Here is a 16,373-nt window from a genome sequence, read left to right on the forward strand (position 1 = left end):
ACTCAGAGGTTTGCCATTGCTTTCCGAGGGGCGATCACTACTAAAAAACTTGTTTATTTTTCCCCGAACCAGGTACCGAAGCCTGGACCTACCGAGGGGCAGTGCACACCTTTGACCACTCGACCATAGCGGCACAGCTGCTGGTGAGACCAAAAAGTGTTTAAACAACTTAACCATAAGAATGGGGTGTTAAGCTGGGCATAGTAGGAACTAGGCTGTTCAATTATTCGGCTTTCCGATTTCGAAATTAAGAAAAAACCGGTTTTATTTTACATAGTTTTCATACAGTGAAAATACTTGTATTGGTATGAAGTTATGACCAAAAATTACAATAAAACTATTAACAGTAAAGATTTATTTAGAAAATTGCAAAGCAAATTTAGTTCAACGTTTTTGTTTTAGATCAAATAAAAATCAGTAACAAATTCACGATTGGCCTTATTTTAACATTAAATTACTGATTTTTTTTCAGTAGAGGTCTTGCGTGCGTAGCTGAATCCTTTGATGATAGGTTCAATTTCTAGTCCCAACAACATCAAAAAAAGTTTTTTCAAATAGCGGTCGCCCTCGGCAGACAAAGGCAAACCTCCGAGACGTTTTTTAAAACTATTTAGGGCTTTCCCTTAACCGCGGAAAAAACTAGAATTACCCACAATTCTGGTTCATTTGACCCCTATGTGAGTAATAATATGGGATGGTAGTTCCCGCTAAATTTACAATAGCAATTCCTATTAATAAAAAGAAATTAAGACGATCACAAAAGGGCACAGAGTACATAAAAATAAGCAAAGTAAAGGAGTTAAAGAGCTGAAAAGTATCAGATATTGATATGGGTACACACCAAAATCCCATTAGGGCCTGTTGGAACCAGCCGGTAGATAAAGGTTAAACTGGAAAAAGCCTTGAAAATTTGAAAAAACTCTAAACAGTTGTTGAGAGGTTAAGATTTGTATAAAATGAAAAAAAAACGCTTTGTTTGATAAAAAAATCCGGTTTATTCGATATTCGAAAAACCAAGATTTAAAAAAAGACCGCCTGATAGGCCTTAATCTATATCGCAGGAAACAGTGTGACTGATGAACTGGTCAGAAGTGGTAACTTTGAGGCCGTAACACCAAGAGAAGAGTGAGTGGGGGTTGTCTTGACTACTTCTGGACTTTTATGACCATATTTCTGGCCTCGTGCCAACTCAGCTAACGCTGGCGGAATATCAGAGCATGCGCCACTGCAAGTTAGTTTTGGCGGAGGGTGAGCCAGGGCCGATCTGGGGATCTTCTTAGGATCGCAAAGCCACTTCTCTGAATTCTAGTGGGTGTAATGACAGGCCATTGTCCGATTGTGATACGCGCAATGAGACTAAACCTCACATCGGACCCTCTTTGTCGCAGCTGCATGGAGGAAACATCCACTTCCACTGAGACTACCCAGCTATTGCTAGACTGTGGGTTAGAGACCTGGGATCGTACTTTCTGACTGTCGCGTGGGAGCTTTCCGCGATTGTCCCTTTAACCCAGCTCATGGTTTAAGTGATGGCAACCAACTTAACCAAACCTAACATCAACTCTCCCAAGGCACAGGAACATCACAGCACCGCAGACGAGTTTGCTAACATGGGAAAGAATTTGTACTCAGTTGATTGTAAGTATGGAGTGGGTATACCCTTATATTTTTTGAATCACCGACATACTTAAGTCTGTCTTTACCGAACTGGCAAACGATTGATTGAAAGTGGAACCCATAACTTTCGAAATGCACGAATCTGTACCTATCTGATCTCCATCCAATGTGCATCTAATAGTGCGGTGCTACATCAAAGAGGACGCACACCAAACGTAGGGGTTTCTCAGTAAAGGACTTTTGTCGTAACTGCAGGCATGAAACAGATTTGAGGAGTGACGAACTCTGTCCTTGCCACTGCCCACTGAAACCAGCCTAAGGATACGTATAAACTACCTTTCTCTTTCATACTTTGATTGAGTTTATTTAATAAAAAGATGAAAAAATATCTTTCCAATGATACTTCATAAGTCAAAATCGGTAAGGTTTTAGCTGAGTTATTCAAGTTTTTCTTAAACCAATCTTTGAAAAAAGTTCAAAAACAGCATCAAAAATTACATTCAATATTATGATTGCGTTAAAAAATTTATTGAATATTTTCTTATGATTTTTTAAGCTTAAATTGTTTTGCCATCGGAGGTTATTTTTTCAAAAAATACTAAAAAAAGCTATTTATATTCGTAAAACCAAAATTTTTAACCTATTTTCAAATTGGTCCAGCTCAAGTGAGTCTTAATATTTTTCCGAAGCATTGTGGTGAAAGTCTTCAAATATAATAGATTTTATAATTCCAATATTCCAATGGAAAAACAGTACCAACTCTTATTTTATATGGGTAGTTATGCAGTCTTATGTACATAGTTTGTATTTTGATTTTCGTTCGCATCAGCTTCATGGAGCTGAAATATAAAATAGAAAAGACGAAATCAAAATCAAATTTGCTTTCAGCGCCTGGAAAAGCTTGCTGTATGAACACTGTCATACTCTCCCCGATTTCTGTTTGTACGTACCCTAAGGGTACTGTCCTGCTTCCAGAAGGATGCCAATCATCGCAATCAGCCTAACTACCAACAACTTTGCAGTCTTTTATTTGAGTTCATGGATTTATGAGGTTAAGCTTGAAATCGTATGGAAATTTTTAAGCCAGTAAATTCTTAGCATTTTGATATTATGCAGAGAGAATAACCTAAATCCAAACTGCTTGCGAGGCTTTAAATCAATTTAATTTAATAAGTAATTGTATCGTTTCTCGAAGGTAGGCTGCATTCTTTCTTCGAATTGTATACGTACATAATGGTTTAGCTCAATTCGGGTTTATTTAACCTGTTTTCGTTTCCTAATTTTGATTAAAATTTGACATCGCCAATTCCCTTTGAACTTATGCACTTCATAATAAATTAATTTTTCACAGCAAAGGCTGCTTTAATACCTGACTTCAAGGTTACGAACTCCTCAGAAGTCCACCAAGTACAACTCAGGCATTATTTTTTCCAGCATACCTTGCAATAGTACATCACCTTGACCTTCACTTTCTTTGTTTAGTATATTTTAAGTAAATAAAATAAGCATTCACAAGCCTCGGTTTGTTTATTTTCAGCACCACAACTCAAAGGAAGGACACCGCTAAGCACTCTTCACATTTACTTATGAGCAGATAATTAAGAAAATCAGCTTCTTAGTAATCCTTCTTTGAAGCAAGTGTTTTCATAGTATTAAAAAACAATAGAAAAATGCAAAAAAGCACGTATAAAACCCATGATTTTTTTTTCACGTGTCGGGCTTGTCTGCCTTCATAGACCTAATTAAGCAACAAAAGCAGTCACATTGAGACAAACGCGGAAAAACCAAGTTGCTTACCCGAGCAAAGCAAATACTCCATTGGATGCTTTCCTACTACATATGTATTTATATGTTTGTCATCTGTCACGTTACGTGCACATGTCCTGCGGCTATTTGTCACATCAGAGCAGCACTTCTTGTCTGGCACTCATTCATCCGAATCCTTCATGCGCTACTACCTCGACTCATTTGAAGCGCATTTGTCTTAATTCATAATAAAAGCACGTTCATAAGTACACATAACAACATACATATGTAAGTAGTATGTAGTCCCACGTACATTCGCTAACATTGTCATCGAGGTGTTTTACTAGGCAGCACGAGCTGCGGTTCTTTTAATTCTTCTTCTTTACCACCTTGAAGCGCGTGCCGATGAGGAATGTTTGCTGACACTTTAACTCTTTCACATATAAATACATAGGTACATATAAACATATGCCTTTTACTTGAATTGTTATTTCTGTTGTTGTTTTAATTCTTCATTCTCGACATCTTCTACTTGTTTCTTCATTAAGCTTCAATAGCTATTCTTTTCCTTACCACATGGCCAAGTTGGCGCCTACTTGCCTGATTTTTTGTCAGCATAATTTCACAGTTGGTGACGTCCGCTGCATAATGAGCTAGAAGTTGATACAAACAAAACAGTTGCCATATATTCAACTCGATGCTTGCGAAAAGAGCCTGCCTTTTGATGCATGAAAAAAGCTGCATTCAACTTTGTAAGGAAACCAGAAGGATACGCTGCACGAAAGCCTCTTTCTCTTTCTAATCCAGCTTCTCATTATTATAATTATATGCACACTTGCTGCCACTTCACAGTTGGTACTCCTGCTTCGCCTATCTTCACTTTCTTAACTACATCCATACATATGCACTTGTAGCTCTCTATATTCGCCTAATTATTTTTGCATATTTTCCTCAGCCCCTGAAGGTATTTTTTGTTGCAACTTGTTATAATGGGATAATGAAAATGTGACATCTTGTCATAGTTTGCATTTGGCTTTCGCATTTTTTGTTAATTTGTCGTTTTTGAGTTCTCTTCACACTTTTCATGTTTCGTCTTTGCTGCGTATTGTTATCTTTTGTTGTCGATTATTCTAATTAAAATTAGAAGTGCAGTAGAATTGGAATTCAAGAGCACAATGAATTACATATTTATATTAGTTTAAAGTAGAATCAAGTTGGAAATATAAATTACAAGAAATTATAAAATTATTTTAATTCTTCTTTTAGCAAGTTAAATAATTTTAAGCTATAAGTTTTGAATTAGTTTAACTTCCAGTTTCAAGAACGGCTATGGTTATGTCAGGTTAAGTGAAGTTGGGTGGCAGCCTCGAGACGACAATGTAATTACGGCGTCGGCTAATTTCAATGCCCCAGAGCTCCTCGTGGCATTAAGGATGGGAGAACAAAAGTAATTCAATCTTAGCCTCGCAAAAGCTGGGCACCTAAGAAGGCAGTGTTGAGGTGATTCCACCTAGTCGTCTTCCAGGCAACTGCGACATACGGGATCAAGTAATATGTTCAGCGAGAATACCGTTTGGACAGTGACCTGTTAAAACCCCCACCATAAGTTAGAGCTGTGGCTTTGTAAGTGTGAGGAGTGCTATCGACCGCCCCCTGTCCACACTCGGCCAGAAGGACCTTGCAATCACACATGTCCTGGGACATGAGGCCCATCTATCAAAGAGTGTACCACATGTGATCAATGGCACCCCTAGCCGCACAGTTCCCCGCGTTGGTGCTGTGTCCCGAAACACAAATGAGCCTAATACAGAAGTATTTCGCTACAACTGAGAGATAGAAGACATTATTTAACCAAATTATAGCGCTGCTACAATGCACTTAAGGCCCTGACAGCCGCTTGGCTATCAGAATAAATGGTCACGTCTCTGACTATCATCGCACTCCTGAGCAGCGACTCTACCGCTTCCTTAATAGCAGCCACTTTCGCCTGAAATAAACTCCCGAAAGAAGACCTCACTACAAACCCTGCCGTCCAGTTTCGATCCATTCGTGAAGAAGTTCACTACAATACAAATTGGAGCAGCCCATTGTACGTGCTCCAGCTGCTTAGGTAGTGTAGCCTTTTGAAGTGAGTTCCACCAGACTAGGGCGCCATAAAACATAATAGGCTTTACTACGGTCTCGTAGAGCCAATGGACAACTTTGGGCGAAATGCCCCATCTCTTCTCAATAGCTCCCCTATAGCAGTATAAGGCTACTGGTGCCTTCCTTGTGCTTTCCTCGAAGTTTGGCCTCCACGACAACTTCCTGTCAAGGATCAAGCCCAAGGACTTGACCTTGGCAGATAAAATGTAAGCGCTGTCCCCCTATAGAGGGAAGAACAGCATCAGGGATTTTATACTTTCTAGTGAATAAGCCCAGTTCTGTCTTACTGGGATTGACAGCGAGACCGCCCAGTTACTAACCATATTAACATAACATTGGGTCAGTTCATAAAGCGTATTCAAGCGCAGCAAGATTGGATAAGCCGAGTTAGACTTACTTCAACCTAAAGCTGGCCCAATGGCTTAACTATTGCTTCCGGTAGGACATTATTAAAAACCCCTCGATATCGGGGAAGGCTCTTCCGTAAAATCTTTATGAGTGAATGCTTCTTCTAGCCACCTCACAGTTGTGACCTTCCTTTTTACCTCCCTTTTATTAGCTCGGGATGTAACTATGTGGTATTGATGCGCCTAAAAGATGCAGCGATTTCTATTCTCAAGTTACATACCTGATGACAGTACGAATGGAAATTATAACAGCGAGGTTTTAGTTTTTTAAACTATAATTTTTTACGGCTACGGTGATAGTTGAAGGATTTTTTTTTTACGCTAAAAATAAATCTGACCATGAAAATTCTCTAGCACTTCCGTTTATTTTGCAATTTAGGTTAAATTGTTAAAAGATAGCAGTTTTTTCCATTTTTAAAAACTTTTTTGTTTTCACATTTTTCGATAATTTAGCCTAAATGTTCCAAAAATCCGGACGTACTGGAGAATTTTCCAGGTTAGATTCGCTTTAAGCACAAGAAAATTGACAAGATTTACCTTTTCCCTTTATGGAAACTGTATCTCGTAGAACTGAGTAATATATGTATGTAAATCTTTCTAGTATTTTACTCAAAACATATAATTTAAGAGATTTTTAGAACAGGAGAAGTTTTATATTAGACTTTGGTAAGGATTTGTGAAGCGGCTACTGAGATACAGCATTTCATCATAAGTGGGCGGGGTCACGCCCATTTTCCAAAAATTTCATAATAATAATATATTTACTGAAATATCGTAGTTTTTCCATTTTTTTTTCGAAAATACCGTTATATGAGCAGTTGGCGCGGTTACAGTCCGATTTCGCCCATTGTGAAAAAATATTTGTTTATTTTCACTTTTATTTCAACATAGATTACGAGAAAAATATGTACTGATAAAAATAAAATATTTCACACAACCAGGGTTGAAATTTGAAAATTCCTGCCCGTATTTTGTTTGTAAGCAGTGTGCAAACCCCTTTTAATTTTTGTGTGATATAATCGGCACAAAAATGTGGTAGATTTGAGTAAGATGTGATAGATTTTCCAATTCATAATTCATAGAACTCAAAAATTAGATCGGGAAATAGTATAAGTGCTTCAACACAATCGATACCAAAAAAAGTATAAAATTAGTTTGCTAGTAAGAGAATATATTCACGAAGCAAACAGTTGTTTCATTAATTTGAGAAAAATCGTACGAATTGATTTATGCAAAAAAAATCGACCAAATTATTTTGTTTAGTTGTGCCTCTTTTGGAGACGGTGTGCGAAATGTATGTAAGTATACACATAATATGTAATTAATAATTAATTATTTGTGCGTGTTTTACCACACTTAAAATGTCTCATTTTATTTAGTTGACAAAATATACGAGCGTTTAACAAACTTATATTTTTGTGTATGTATATGCATATACTTTAGCAAATATAAATATGCGGATTTTGGAAATATTAGAAAGTTAAGGCACAGATATATTTAAAGCCCAATTTATGATGTACCTTTTTAAAAATTGATTGATTAATTTTTATATTACTTATTATAACTGAGTTGAAATTTTAGAGTTACATATGTGAAAATCGTAAACAAAGGTTCTGTCTAAAAATGTGGTACATTTAAAGCCTTGTGTGGTCGATGTGGTAGAAACCTAAATTTAAAAAAATATGTGGTAGATCTTCCACATGTATTGTAGAGGTTCGCACACTGTTTGTAAGTCAAATATTAGTGGCATTGTGCTACTATGATAGCACGGCCGAGTAATCATAGTGAATTTATGTACGGTAGTCGAAAAAATTGCAGCCCCACCCAATTTTGACAAGTTTTAAAATATTAATTTTGTTGTTGTTGTTGAAATTGATCCTATATGTTAATCTAGACAAAGGCTACCTACGTAAAATTACGATTTTTTCGAATAGATCAATCCCTGGTCCACCTTCCGGAAAAAAGGATCATGTGTCCTAATTTAGGCAAAAAGCTACCTACGTACCAAATTTTGAGCAAATCGGACCATACTTAAATACGATTTTTTCGAATAGATCGATATTTGGTCCACTTTCCGGAAAAAAGGATTCTATGTCCTAATTTAGGCAAAAAGTTACCTACTTACCAAATTTTGAGCAAAGACCCTGGTCCACCTACCGCAAAAAAGCAAATTTTTTTTAGCCAATGACATGGTGGTTGCTGAAAGCTATTTATATACAACAGTTTATGAAAGTCGGACCAGCCGTTCGCGAGATTACCTGTTACAAAAAAGGGACTTCTCTTTATATAATTAGTATAGATGAGATATTTTTCGTTTGTATCAGTCATTATCCTCTTTCAAAATGTACTTCATAATCACATTAGTTAACTTTATTCATTGTAAATAAAAATAGCAGACAATTTAACCACAACGAAAATCAAACCACAACATAAAATGTTATTCAACTTTGAGTATCGTTAAAATTCATGACAGCTAAACTCAGAGTTCTTGTAATCTCATAAACACTCATTTTGGCACTGCTAACAACAGTTGCTCGACTAATTCGCTCATAGCACGTAATAATTTTAAGCCTCGCTGAAGTTTTTGCTGTGATTATGCCACTTGATTTTTCAACTGTTAGCAAATGTTATCTGTGTTCTATTTTTACTCTTACTCATTATCCTTGCGTCTGCTACATACTTAACGTTGATTTTTAAATGCGATTTCTCTTCATTGCTTTTTTGTTGTTTAAGTACAGAGTTGTCGGTTAAGTCTGCGTCAGCGTGTATCTCGTTGACAACAGTATTTATGTTAGCAAACAAAACTGTAGGTACTCTTTATCATGCATACATATTATTTACATTTTCATATAAATATGTTTGTAAAAAAAATAATCGAATGAGGGGGTTGAAGTGAAGTGAAAAGTTGCGCATACACCACCGCTGACTTAAATTAATGCTGTTCAAACTTTGAAAATTTTTTTATTGCTGAGTAGAACTGCTGAATATAAATATATAATTATTTGGCATGCGAGACATAATTGCTCTTTGCCCAAGGACTTCAGACCCATCAGTCTAAAAATTTTAGAGAGAATAGTGAATGATTTTGTACGGGGCGTGGTACAACTAGTAGGCTCTCTCCAGTACAGCATGTCTATATGAAAGGGAAATCTACGAAAACTTTGCCACTGCTGAAGACCTGGCAATTGCCGTTAAAGGCAAATATCCAAATACCTTAATGGAAATTTTGCGCTCTAACATGTCCACGCTTAGAAACTGGACAGATAGTAGGGAACTCGGAATAAACCCCCATGAAACCGAAGAAATTATCTTTACAAGGAAACACAGGCTTCGCATAGTCTCCCGCTAGTCTTTAAGGGTGTGGAGATATCTTTGAAGGAGAATGTTAAGTATCTAGGACTCATATTAGACAGGAAACTTACGTGGAAACCTAACATAGAGAAAAGAGTAAGAAAGGCCAACGTTGCATTATACACTTGCAAACAAACGGTCGGAATTAAGTGGAGGCTAACACATCGTATTACACATTGGCTTTACATCTCGGTGGTCAGGCCAATATGGAATACTTGTATGGTGGCCAGCAACTCAAAAGGAAGGTTACCTAAAACTACTGAGTAGGGTCAAACCAACAGTGTTTCTATGCATTTCAGGTGCCTTAAGGACCACCTCAGCGATTCAGCCCTCAGACTAAAAAGTATGGTGCTATGGAAAGATCGGCGGAGTAGGTTCGGCTACGGAGTTTTCTCTAAGGAAGTAGGACTGGAATTATACGTCCGAATTTCGGCCCAATGCAGTGTTTATGAGGCAGAAGTTTTAGCTATAAAGGAGATGGTTGTGTACCTTAGTTAGGAACACTACGATTAACATCTTCTCGGACAGCCAGGAAGCCATTAAATCAATGAACATCGTAATGCTGAGATCGAAGGTTACACAGGAATGCCTCCCAGCGCTAAACGATATTAGCACCGGATTCAAGGTCAGCTTCATATGGGTTCCGGGACACAGAGATATTGAAGGAAATTTCAGGGACGATGAGCTGGTATGAAAAATACCAAGCTCCCCCTATGTGAAAACAGAGCCACTATTAGGATACCCATGGCAACCTGCAAATTAGAACTTAGAAATAGCATGACCCAAGAGGCCAACAGGTCTAGGCTATAGAAGGGTAATTGTAGAACAACCAGGACGTTGCGTTGGTCACGGGTGTGTAACTGGTCCTTGGCTATTTGGAAGGCACTCTTCAAGACTAGAAATATTCTCCCACGAATATTGCAGAAGTTGCAGAGATGCGGAAGAGGAAGAAACCGTAGAGCACTTCTTCTGCAGTTGCCCAGCTTTGGCCAAGAGGAAAGCAGGCTTTCTAGGTAGGTCGCTCTTAAGCTCTCTTACGGAATTATCATGCGGAGAAAAAAAGCCAATCCTACGCTTTATAAGAGCTTCAAAATGGTCACTGAGGTTCCCGTGTTCTGCAGTGGTACCACAACGGACCTTTAAGTTCTAAGAGAGTTGGTTACTTGTACCGACTGCCACACCAACCTAACCTAACATAGGCTCCTACGATTTCGAAAAAGGCGTGCCTTCAGAAATTGGTCATTCTAAGAAAGAAAGTTTTTTCAATTGTAGAAGATTTGAAAATTGTAATAAATTAATTAAATGGTCACTAGCTCTATGTAAACTCTGTGAAGGTAATTTTTTTTCTGCTGAGAATTTATATCTCACTTTGTTACCCATTGGAAAGAACACAATGTCATCCGAAAAGTATGCAATACTAATTGAATAAGCTGGTAATTCTCAACCAGCTTATGAAATAATTTGTTAATGGAACAAACATCCACGTGAGTCTAGAAATTACATTAATCATTCAAACTTGATGAAATGGTATAATATTGAACACTGGAAGAGGTCCTGTAATGAGATTTTCGTCAAATTCACATTCAGCTGAAAGCTTAGTACGTATTTTGTACAAAATTAAGATTCAATTATTGCGCTTCTCTTTCGTTTAGAAATCCAAAGTTTAGCTCAATGAAACAAAAGGTCAAAATGCAAGTCGCATTTCACGCGATTCCATCACAAGCTACCACAGTTCAAATGTCAGACAAGCTCGGTGACTTACTTGACTGTTTAACTTCCTCGGTCGTCTGGCTGACTGACTATCAGAGTGACAGCTGCTGAAATACAATGACAAATGGAGAAAGCAAGAATGGAAGCAGTCGTCGGCATTAAGTTCCTTTGCGTTCTATGCGCTGTTGGTCTGATTTTTTTTTTATAGATCCTTTGTGCGCACTTGCTAAACAAACATAGCGGCATAGTTGAGTGCGCAAATGACGTTGCAAGGGCGTAACATACCCGGCTGAATGCAGCTTTGTTACTTTGGCACACACACTAATACAAGTAAGTTCAGACTCTGCAAAGTCTATGCAGTGCCTTTTGTCTCCACTGCAGTTATATGTATGCCTCAAAATGTGGCTTATTGCTACTTACTTACTTTGTAGCGAGCTGCCTGCAGCCAGTCGTGACGCAGTTGTGCTATTGCAGACAATTTTCTAGAGCCACAGTGCGCGAATTAGTATTCGTCTACACCACCACTTGCTTGTGTATACATACAATGAAGTTGTAGAATTTATGACGTTTACCAAAATATTTTTAATTTCATTCATTTATTGTTTATTTCAATCTGCTTTTAGCGCGAAGAAGCAGAGAGATCTTTGCTTATTATTTTGTTCTTTGTCTCGAATGCCTCAGTATATCAGGTACCGTGCATAGCTTTTGCCAAGAAAGGTTTAGAAATATTTTTCATCTGAAGCCTCCACAAGTTTTCATAACTGGTACAGCCGCAAAGGGGTCCTAAGTTTTTGAGTGACATTAAAAAAAGGCGAAATAACGAGTTCATGACTGACTATAGGAATTTCGCTTCGGGATTTCTATACGACTTTCAACCAGGAAAAAACGGGACACAGTTTACCGCTAAAGAAAAAGAATTTGGTGTGGCCTCTGTTCGGGAGACCTGCAGACGGGAGAGTCATATAAATTGTCTGCCAGAATACAGTGTAAACGTCGCGGTTTGATGAGTTGTTTGTGTTGCTTTGTTGTGCCGTATCTTGTTCGTAAGACCATTTGCTTCACAAGGCAAGCCCAGTGATCAAAGTATAAAAGGGGATCTAGAGCATCGGCCGCGCTATTGCAACACATCGGGGTCCAGCGTCGAGGGGGCGCTGTTCGAATACAGTCAATTCATACCCTCCTGGCTACAAACCGTGAAATGGGCACAATGCCGCGTTGTTCGCCAGCTGCCCTAAGTTGGAATGAAAGTAGCACAGAAGCTACAAGAGTGGCTGCGTTAACAAAGTTTGGAGAAGGACTAATTGGTGATTCAACTAGCCCTGCGCTTATTTTCGTGCTATCAAAAGCGGCTTTAAAATCGACAAAAAGATGACGTGTGTCCATTTGCTTCTTCTCTATTGCCGCTAGCTCTTCTATACTTACTGGGGACTTTAAGCTCAGTCGAATAAGTAGTTGTGAGTAGTAGAGTGCATAACGTATCCGTTAGGTCATAGTGCACACCTCATGTTTTAATACATATACGAGTATATCTGTCGAGCTGGGACGACTGTGAAGTCCCCAGGACTTGCCGAGGCTAGATAAGGAATTACATACCTTAGAACCATTGAAGTTAAGCAAATTATCGCACGACTCGTTGTCGACTTCAACAAAGGACGCAGTGCTATTGCACATATATTCCAATAATGAAAAACACCGGTAAGTTCTCTCTGCACAGGTTGTCGGCATGAAGAAGGTGAGGAGCTCATTCAAAATTTTCTATGGCGATTTTCAGGTCTACAGAAAAGACGAATCCAGCACTTGGTGTACTTCTTTTTTAATAAATTGATAGAGATAATGGAAGGTAAACTATGGGGCCTGCTTTATCTGGCACAGTAAGTGGCTTAACAAAAATTAGAATAATTATTTGGAATAAACTGCATTAAGCTAAGATCACAGCACAAGCACAATGGACAAATATGCTTTCGAGTGGAAATATTTTGTTTTCAGACTCATCTCTCAAACCTCACCTAGACTTGAAAATAAATGACAGTTGATGTATGTATTTCAGTCTTACATTTTTATTATTCTAAATCCCTTAACTTACAAATGCAATGAAGCTCATAAGCATTAAATGGTAAAGGCCTACCAACTCTCAAGCTTGTAACTGCTTAAGTAGACAAAAAGGCAATCTCAATTAGTAACTGCTCTGCTAGCTATTTCCTTATTGCCTAATTAAAGCTTGACAGCTTTCTTCTGACAGGCATTTGTAGGTGTTGAAGGTAATTTACTAACGGTAATTTGTGAGCTTTGTTTGTCTACTTTCCTCCCAATTTTGTTTATTTCGCCGCTGAATTAGTAGTAGTACTCGTGGTAGAAAGTACATAATGTACCCTTATTGTGGTGTGATAGGTACAAATTCGAGCAAATTACGTGCGTATGTAGACATCTGTCAATATTGTTGTACGGCTTATATTGACATATATAACTATCTATATATGTACATACCAGGGTTGTTGCGGATATTCGCATTCGCATTCGCAACCGCGGAGCTTCCGCATTAATTTAAACATTCGCATTCGCTTTCGCATTCGCAATAATCAATGCGGAGCTTTTGCGAATGCGAATATTATGCAAGTGAACTGATAAAACGATATATATAAAACGATATATCTGGCAAACAAAATGACAGATTGTTGCTAAAATTTTTTGCCTGTGGAGATGCTACGTTAAGACTGTCCCCCTACGCCCCCCTTCTTTTGTAATTTATAGTCAAAGAGTAAGATCCTTCAATAGGTATTTTCAGCGGAAATGTTCAACATCTGGCTATAAAGAGAACCGACTATTTTCGCGTTATAAGGTAACCTTTAATTAGGTAAGAATTATGTAATTATCGAATATTATTTGATACATACTTTTACTTAGATAAGTGTAATTATTTGTTTTCTCATAAAACTTATTATTAAGTTCCACATCTTCGCTGAAATACATAAAGCTGCAACTAACTAAAAATCCAAAATTCAATTTTTGATTGATTATGATGCATTTCATCGAATTATGCAATAAACAATTTAAGTTAGTTGTGGCTTTTTTGCATTTCAGCGACAATATGAAATACGCCCTATCCGTACTATATTAGCGATATGTTGAAAATTTGCGTTCATTCGGCTCAAAATATCAAAGCCCATGGAGCGCATGGAATGGAACAACAAAACGGATTTTGTATTTTTATTCATCTTATGCTTTATATATTGATAGCTTATGGTACCGACAGCGGTGAGTAATTAAGTGTGACTGCCTGTAACTAGGAAAAGTCGAGCTCAGCTAATAAAAAACCAATTACAAGCTATTCATTACAGGTGAACCTTTCCAAGAAGTCACCCGGTAACTAAGCAGATTTGAGACCTAATCGCCCGTGATTCCAATAATTCCAATTATTATAAAAAACGGGGTGCATTTTTAACAAAATAACCAGATTTTAAACTAATTTGGCTGGCAGCCACGATTTTCAAAACAGAATTTTCTTCATAATTTTCGTTCTTAGAAAATAACAATTTATCTGCCTATTTAGAACCTTGCTATAAGCACACATTTTTCAAACCAGTCACACAAGAAAGAATTAAAAATGAATCACAAAAACTAAAATCGAAAAACGCTGATGACGTAACACGTTCTCCAAATTCTGAAAAAACCAAAAGAAATTGGAAAACAACGGTATTTATACAACGATCTTGCCATGATGCTAGATTTTGAAGATGAAGGTCAGGGGGATAATCCAACATTTTCAGCCCCGATGCAATGCTCAAAAAGGAATTATTGCACCGCAATAAAAAAAATATAACTGAAAATCCTCTCAACTAGTGCAGCGTCAATAGAAAAGAATTTACAATTTTGTCAAGCTTCAAGTTAGTCGCCTTGAGCGAGTGGCGCAGGTTTGACTTACGACCCGTTAAGAAACAGACTGTAAGCCGAAAAATTACTCTTTATTAAACACAATGTTTCAATTTTTAAATTCAAGTACTAAATAAAAACAAAGTATTAAAATTTACTTACTTTTCCATTTTTTATTTACCTAAATCACCTAATGTACTCAATTAAATTAATTTTAAAAAATACTTGACATCCGCATTCGCACCCGCATCCGCAGATGTTCGCTTTTAAATATCCGCATCCGCATTCGCATCCGCGGTTGTCTAAAATTCCACATTCGCAACATTCCTAGTACATACATATATGTATCTACCAGCCTGCTCATAAATGCATACATATGTTAAGACAAGCTCTTTTGGGTTACTGTTATGCGGTTTAGAGGCAGTTACTATTTGCGGTGCCTTTGAATTGATGAGCATGTTAATAATGTAACGGGTGATTTTTTAAGAGCTTGATACCTTTTTTTTTAAAAAAAACGCATAAAATTTGCAAAATCTCATCGGTTCTTTATTTGAAACGTTAGATTGGTCCATGACATTTACTTTTTGAAGATAATTTCATTTAAATGTTGACCGCGGCTGCGTCTTAGGTGGTCCATTCGGAAAGTCCAATTTTGGGCAACTTTTTCGAGCATTTCGGCCGGAATAGCCCGAATTTCTTCGGAAATGTTGTCTTCCAAAGCTGGAATAGTTGCTGGCTTATTTCTGTAGACTTTAGACTTGACGTAGCCCCACAAAAAATAGTCTAAAGGCGTCAAATCGCATGATCTTGGTGGCCAACTTACCGGTCCATTTCTTGAGATGAATTGTTCTCCGAAGTTTTCCCTCAAATGGCCATAGAATCGCGAGCTGTGTGGCATGTAGCGCCATCTTGTTGAAACCACATGTCAACCAAGTTCAGTTCTTCCATTTTTGGCAACAAAAAGTTTGTTAGCATCGAACGATAGCGATCGCCATTCACCGTAACGTTGCGTCCAACAGCATCTTTGAAAAAATACGGTCCAATGATTCCACCAGCGTACAAACCACACCAAACAGTGCATTTTTCGGGATGCATGGGCAGTTCTTGAACGGCTTCTGGTTGCTCTTCACTCCAAATGCGGCAATTTTGCTTATTTACGAAGCCATTCAACCAGAAATGAGCCTCATCGTAAATCATCATAAATCGGACGTAAAGCGCGAAACACATTTCGAACCGAACACTGATTTTGGTAATAAAATTCAATGATTTGCAAGCGTTGCTCGTTAGTAAGTCTATTCATGATGAAATGTCAAAGCATACTGAGCATCTTTCTCTTTGACACCATGTCTGAAATCCCACGTGATCTGTCAAATACTAATGCATGAAAATCCTAACCTCAAAAAAATCACCCGTTATATATTTGTGGTTGTTGATTTAGTTGATTGATTTCAAATGATGTTGATTGAGATTTCGGATTTAATTGTTTGGTTACTTCTGGGCATTTGGTATGGAGAAATATCCTGCAGGTAG

This window comes from Rhagoletis pomonella, unplaced genomic scaffold, assembly GCF_013731165.1.
Source record: "Rhagoletis pomonella isolate Grant_MI unplaced genomic scaffold, Rhpom_1.0 Rhpom_scaffold_00005, whole genome shotgun sequence".
Lineage (NCBI taxonomy): Eukaryota > Metazoa > Arthropoda > Insecta > Diptera > Tephritidae > Rhagoletis > Rhagoletis pomonella.